This window comes from Chrysochloris asiatica, unplaced genomic scaffold, assembly GCF_000296735.1.
Source record: "Chrysochloris asiatica unplaced genomic scaffold, ChrAsi1.0 scaffold00307, whole genome shotgun sequence".
Lineage (NCBI taxonomy): Eukaryota > Metazoa > Chordata > Mammalia > Afrosoricida > Chrysochloridae > Chrysochloris > Chrysochloris asiatica.
The window spans coordinates 2,473,195-2,480,448 of NW_006408825.1; the positions used below are offsets into that span (position 1 = coordinate 2,473,195).

Here is a 7,254-nt window from a genome sequence, read left to right on the forward strand (position 1 = left end):
TCATTGCAAAAGATTTTTTCCCATTCTGTGGGTTCCCTTTTTACTCTTCTGGTGAAGTCTTTTGATGTTGTTGTTATTTATTTATTTATTTGTTTGTTTGTTTGTTTGTTTGTTTGTTTATTTATTTATTTATTTTTATGGAGGGTTTTCTTCTTTATTGAGAAATTAAGACTTGGGTACATCAAATAAAACCAGTTTCTGGGGGGGAGGGGGGAATAAAAACCCACAATAGAAAAAAGAAGTTAACATTAACTGGGCTATGTCAAACCCAGAGAATATATTCATATAATTGAAATTTTCTAGGTGTTTCATAATTAACCTTTTGACACAAAATGACCTATTAAATTGGAATTTGTGGTTCTTGATGTTGAGGTCCATAGGACAAGCTACAAGTCTTCAAATGAGCTGAAATCCAGGAGGGGTTTTATTTGGCTTTTGGATCATTGTTTCCTTGTCTAAGAGGTAGCAGCAGCAACAGCGCCCACTTTCTGGGCAGCTTCTTTCTTGGCATGATGAGCCTGTAGAACCGCCACAGCTTCATCCTCCTTTGAACGGAGAGATTGGGGAGACTCCAGCATGTGCAGCAGCTCAGGGTTGTCAATTTCCAGCAACATGCCCCTAATCTTTCCAGCAAGGTTTGCATGCATTGTTTGGATAAGTGGAAAGAAACGTTCTCCAAGCATCTGCTTCTGTTCTTGTGGGGATGCTGCAGCCAACATGGAGGCGGTCTGGGGCTCCTATCCCTGCATGTGGACAGCAGGCTGTGAGGCCTGCAGAGGCTGAATTGCAGGATAAGGGCTGCAGACACTAAAGGCATATTTGTATGGTACCACAGTCCGAGGAGCAGCAGCAGTTATGGCAGCCTGAGGTGCTAAGTTTTGCACAGCTGTGGGAACACTGACTCTATGAGTGGAAGTAGGGAGGCCATGAGAGGCTGGAGTGTTACCAGTTGGAGCCAGATGGCGAACAGCTGGACGAGGCCCAGACTGGTGTAGAGCACTTGGCATTCCTTGGAAGCCCTGAGGTCTTCCCACCTTGCTGCCAGCATGGATTAGGCCTCATCTGTGCTAGTTGGTTAGGTTGGTAATATGGTGGTCTTCCCTGAGTCTGTGGAACTGCTGGCACAAAGTAGCCACCAGCTGGCTGAAACTGATTTAAGATGGCGTTAGCAGGGAGTGCTCTCATTCCTGCCACCCACTGCATGTACTGGTTGGTCAGGTGAGCCTTTCTCTCTTCCTTCCTCTGGGCCAGGGCAACATACAGTGGCTTAGAGCCTACAATGCATCCATTCATCTCAGTGACTGCTTTGGTTGCCTCTTCGGGAGATGAGAAGCAGACGACGCCAAACCCTTTGCTTCTCCCATCCTCCAGCATCACCTTAGCACTCATGATTGACCAAAAGGAGAAAACTTTTTTTCCTTAGCTTCTTGTCATCAATAGTGTCATCCAAGTTCTTAATGTAAAGATTCACTCCCTGATATCAACTAATTCTCTCTTGTTTCAGCTGCTTAAATTTCCATTTTAACTCAGTCTGCCGCTCCACTTTCTTCAGTGCACAGCCTATGGAGATGACTTTCCCACTTATTTCTGTTCCATTAATCTCTTCCACGGTAGCGTAGTGGTTACAAATTGGGCTGCGAAACTTAAGGTCAGCGGTTCGAAACTACCAGCCGCTCTGTGGGAGAAAGATGAGGCTTTCTACTCCTGTAAAGATTTACACCCTCGGAAACCCTGTACAGGGTCACTATGGGTCGGAACTGACTCTACGGCACTTAACAACAACAACAACAATCTCTTCCACAGTCTTTTTGGCATCTTCATGTTTTTCGTAACTCACAAAGCCAAAGCCTTTGGATTTCCCCCTGGGATCTCTCATCACCTTGACACTTAGGGGCTTGTTGAACAGCTCTTTCAGACTCTCATCATCCACTTCTTCCCCAAAGTTCTTGATATAAACATTGGTGAATTCCTTGGCTTTGACTCCAAGTTCAGCTCTTTTCGAGACTTAATCTGCTGAGAACACTTTGAGGTCATTGAGGAGCATGCCATTCATCTTCCCAATGGCCTTGTGGGCATCCTCTTGGGCATCGAAGTGGACAATCCTTAGAGCGGTTCTCATCACACAGCACCTTACAGGACAGAATGTTTCCAAAAGCAGAAAAAGTATCATAAAGTGCCTTGTTATCTATGGATTTGTCCAGGTTCTTGATGAAGACGTTTCCCACACTTGCTTTTCTCAAAGAGGGATCCCTCTGTGACCACACGATTCGGATTGGCTTTCCATTAATCACATCAAAGTTCATGGTGTCCAGAGCCCTCTCTGCGTCAGCCGGCTGCTGGAAGTTGACGTAAGCATAACCCAGGGATTGGCGGGTGATCATATCAAGGCAAACCCTTGATATGATAGACAGCACAGACTCCGCCGCACTGACCTTTTCATACAGCGTGGCCTCGGTGACGTCCAAGTACAAGTCACCCACGTACAGGGAGGCCATGGGGTAGCTGCTGGCTGCAGCGTTCATCTCCCCGCCCCTCACCAACCCCATCCCCGCCAGGAGGACTTCTTTTAGAAATCACCACAGGATCCTTATGCTGTGATAAGGTCACTATGGGTCGGAACCAACTCCATGGCACCTAACAACAACAGGACAAAAGAGGCTCTTGTCGGAGCTCTGGCCACGCGGCGGCTCAAAAAGCAATATGGCCCTCCCTGGGAGTTTGTAATCTGCAGCTGTCCCGGTTTGAAACTTCTAATTTCCAATATATATATATATATATATAAATGGAGAGTCCTCTCCCCAATTCTTCAAGAGGCAACCAAATGCTGCCCACAGCAACCTTCGGGACATACATTTCTCTATAAATACAGGCCTCGGACTCTTGGAGGTTTAAAATTAAAAGAGCCAGGCTGCCGCAGCACAGGAGTCAATGACCGCCAGTGGGGCGCGGGTGGGGAGGCTGCCATGTGGCGCGCACAGAGCACAAGGGCCTGAGGGACGGACGCGCAGGGTCAGCGCAGAGATGCATGGACGAGGGCAGGTAGTGGGAGGCAAGGCACGAACTGCTCACCACTGGACCGACGGACAGAGATGGACAGACACAAAAGTGTGCGGCTGGCGCAGGGCAGGCCAAATACCTGCAAGTGACTCTCCTACTGGTGCTCTGAGGAGGAATTGCCTTTTCTTTTTCGTAAAGGTTTCTGAAGCGTTTTCGGGTGTTTTTCTTTCATCTTTTTCTCTTTTTTTCTTCAAGCTGGTTGGCCCAAAAGCCGTGGAGGCGGCCGCCCTGACCGGAGAGCCTGGTGAAGTCTTTTGATGCACGTAAGTTTTTAATTGTTAGTATGTCCCACTCATCTATTTTTGTCTATTTTTGTTTGTGTACTTTTCAAAATGTTTGGTAGTCTGTGTATGCCCTGAAATAGAGCCCTCACATTTGTCCCTAATTTTTCTTAGATGGTCTTCGTAATTCTGGGATTCGCATTTAGGTCTTTAATCAATGCTGAGTTGGTTTTTGTATAAGATGTGAGGTAAAGGTCTTGTTTCAGTCTTTTGCATATCTTTCCCACTTTTGCCAGCACCATCTGTTGAAGAGACTATCCCCTCCCCATGTAATATATTTAGATACTTTGTCAAAAATCAGTTGGCTGTATGTGGATGGGTTAATTTCTGGATTCTAGATTCTGTTCTATTGATCAATGTCTCTTTCATTGTACCAGTAACAAGCTGTTTTGACCACTGTAGCCGTGTAATAAATTTTGAAGTCGGGGAATGAGACGTTTCTAACCTTATTTTTCTTCTTAAGTAGTGCTTTGGTAATCTTGGGTCTCTTTCCTTTCCATATAAAATTTGTAATTGTTTTTTCCATCTCTTTGAAGAATGCCATTGGAATCTGGATTCAGATTGCATTATATGCATAAATTGCTTTGAGCAGTATTGACATTTTCACAATGTTAAGTCTTCCTATCCAGAAGCATGGTACATTCTTACATTTTTATAGGTCTCTTTTGTTTTTTGTTTTTTATAGTAGTGTTTTGTAGTTTTTTTTGTGTGTAAGTCCTTTGTTTCTTTGGTTACATTTATTCCTAGATATTTCATCTCAGGGGCGGCTATTGTAAATGGTATTGCTTTCCTAATGTCCTTTTCAACACTGTTCTTTTTGGTATAGAGGAATCCAACTGATTTTTGTATGTTGATCTTATACCCTGCCACTTTGCTGAATCTTCCAATGAGATCTGATCTAGTAGCTTTTTTACTGAGTCTTTGGGGGGTTCTATGTATAGGATCATATCATCTGCAAATAGAGAGAGTTTCAATTCCTCTTTGCCAATTTGGATGCCTTTAATTTCCCTGTCTTGCTGTATAGCTCTTGCTAAGACTTCCAGCACAATATTGAATAGGAGTGGGAGTGGTGACAAAGGGCATCCTTGTCTGGTTCCTGTTCACAGAGGGAAGCCTTTCAGTTTCTCTCCATTGAGAGTAATGTAGGCTGTTGGTTTTGTATTTATGCTCTTAATTACATTGAGGAATTTCCATTCAAGTCCTACTTTGTGGAGCTGCACAAGACATTTTTAAAGTGTTGAAGAACAAAGATGCCAGTTTGAGGACTGAGGTGCACCTGACCCAATCCATGGTACTTTCAATTACCTTATATGCATGCGAAAGTTGGACAGTGAATAAGGAAGACTGAAAATTATTGATACATTTGAATTATGATGTTGGAGGAGAATATTAAAAGTACCGTGACCTACCAAAACAACAAATAAATCTATGTTGGAAGAAGCACAGTCAGAATGTTCCTTGAAGCCAGGATTACCAGACTTTGTCTCTCATACTTTGGTTATATTAGCAGAAAGAGCCAGTCCCTGGAGAAGGACATCATGGTGAGTAAAGTGGAGGGTCAGTGAAAGAGAGGAAATCTCCCAGCAAGATGGGATGGCACAGTGGCAGCAGCAGTGGGCTCAAGTGTAGCAACAATCGCTAGGTTGGCACGGGACTTGGCAGTGTTTGGCTCTGTCGTGCCTAAGGTTGCTGTGAGTTGGTGTCGACTCCACAGTACCTAACAACAACAAAGGGAGATTGAGTCACAGGGTCTGGGTGAGCTTCTGGGAGGAAGACACCTAAGGAAGTCTAAGAGGAGCTGGACATTCCTGAGTTGGACCAAAGAGGGGGAGGAGAGCAACAGGAGCCTGCACACATGAGGAGCTGTGTTGTAGAGAGCTGAGGAACTGCACTAGAAGGGGCCCCTTTCAAACTTAGAGCGTCTCTGGCCAAATCAGAAGAATCACAGGTGCTGGCCCACCTCCCACTGGGGCTAAGTCTCCTTGGGAAGTGTGATGTGAGGTCATTGTCAAGGAGAGTGTGTAGTCCAGAAGTACAGAGGGCCATGGCAGGAGTGGCCATGGCAGGGTGTGGGGCAGCCACTCACCAGGACAACCACTCTCCATCCAGGTCTGCAGCCACCACTCAAGAGAAGGTGTGCACCTGCTGTGAGACCTTCCCCTGCAATACTCAGACACACAGATGGCAGGATTCAACTGGAATTGGAAAATTGCCAAGTGAGCAAAGTAGAGAGAAGGGGGAACAGCAATGGTGGGTGTTTGGGAAGAATCCTAGCTGGGTTACAATCCAAATGGAGAGGGAGATGGACAGAGAAAAGTATCAAGATCAGGAAGCAGATGCCTGCCCGAGACCAGAAAGAACTACAGTGGAGGCCTCCAGGAGCTGGGGGGAGTGAGTGACCTTCAGGAGGAGGAGGTCAGAATAGGAGATTTGGGATGAGGTGGGGTCCTGGAAGAGGGTGGCCAAGGGGGGACATGGAAAAGGAGGCTGGAGGTTGAGACCAGGCACTTGATAAATTATCCCAAAGAGGGCTGATGATGTTAAAATAGAAGGTGGCCTACAAGTAGAGGAGAGACCGGAATCTGAGAGCCAAATTTTCAGGTGAGCAAGGGTGAGGATGGTAAAGTGCAAGAATAAAAGCAGTGGGGTAGGGGTAGATTTGAGAGAGGAAGGAGAAGGCTTCCAAAAGGGGCAAGAGAAGTCTTAGCTCATGGGAACCATCGAGAATAGATCGAACTGTGTCCCCAAAACGATATGGTGAGGGCTGGGTTCAACCATGTTCCATAAACTCCCATTAACCTGGAGATGAGAGAGACAAGAGGAAGGGCTGGTTGATCCAAAGTGTGGTGAGACCTGAGAAGACCTGAGCCCACGGACAAGAACATCGCCACAGAGGGCTAAAGCTGAGAGTGAAGCAGCCCGCTGATATGAAGTGAGGGGAGACACACAAGAGCACCCAAACTTGCAGATAGTACCCATTTGACCTAGCCTTGATGGCTGGACAATTCAGAACTCAACTTGTTGTTCTCGTTCGGTGCCATCGAGTCGGTACTGACTCCTAGCTATCCTATGTACAACAGAACAAAATACTGCCTGGTCCTGGGCCAACCTCACAATTGTTGCCATGCTTGAGCCCATTGATGCCGCCACTTTGCCAATCCATCTCATTGGGGGTCTTGCTCTTTTTTTGATGACCCTCCACTTTACCAAGCATGATGTCCTTCTCCAGGGACTGGTCCCTCCTGATAGTATGTCTGAAGTATGAGAGACGAAGTCTGACCATCCTGGCTACTAAGGAGCACTCTGTCTGTCCTTCTTCCAACACAGAAATTTTTGTTCTTTTGGCAGTCCATAGTACTTTTAGTATTCTCCTCGAACACCATAACTCAAATACATCAGTTCTTCTATGGTCTTCCTTATTCATTATCCAGCTTTCACAAGCATACTATGTTATTGAAAGTACCATGGCTTGGGTCAGGCACACCTTAGTCCTCAAACTGACATCTTTGCTCTTGAACACTTTAAAGAGCTCTTGTGCAACAGACTTGCCTAAAATACATCATCTTGGAAATGGCACATGGAAGAAATGAGGAGGTAAAAGAGCTGAAGCTTTGACTGAGGACGGAAGAAAAGAGTGAATCCACACCCAACTATACATACACACACTTCATGATATTACATCAAGAAACAGTTTGGACAATTGCTTATTGGTAATTCAATCATCTAATAAATTTTACCTCATTAATTCCATTGTCAAACAAATCTCCTATTTTCATTAGAAAACCCCAGAAGAGGGAAAACAATACATATTAAACACCAATGGATGGGCCAGATGCCACTCCAGTGTTTATCTGCAGGTGTTGCTAAGAACATAGAATTGGGTCCCAAGAACCAACTGGCCACTGAATTTAACCTT

The 7,254-nt window shown here is 45.4% G+C and overlaps 1 pseudogene; it reads right to left on the reverse strand.

Annotated features, from left to right (window-relative positions):
* Window positions 1–455: 455 nt before the first annotated feature.
* Window positions 456–2,522, reverse strand: LOC102811851 (annotated as a pseudogene).
* Between the last annotated feature and the right edge of the window lie 4,732 nt (window positions 2,523–7,254).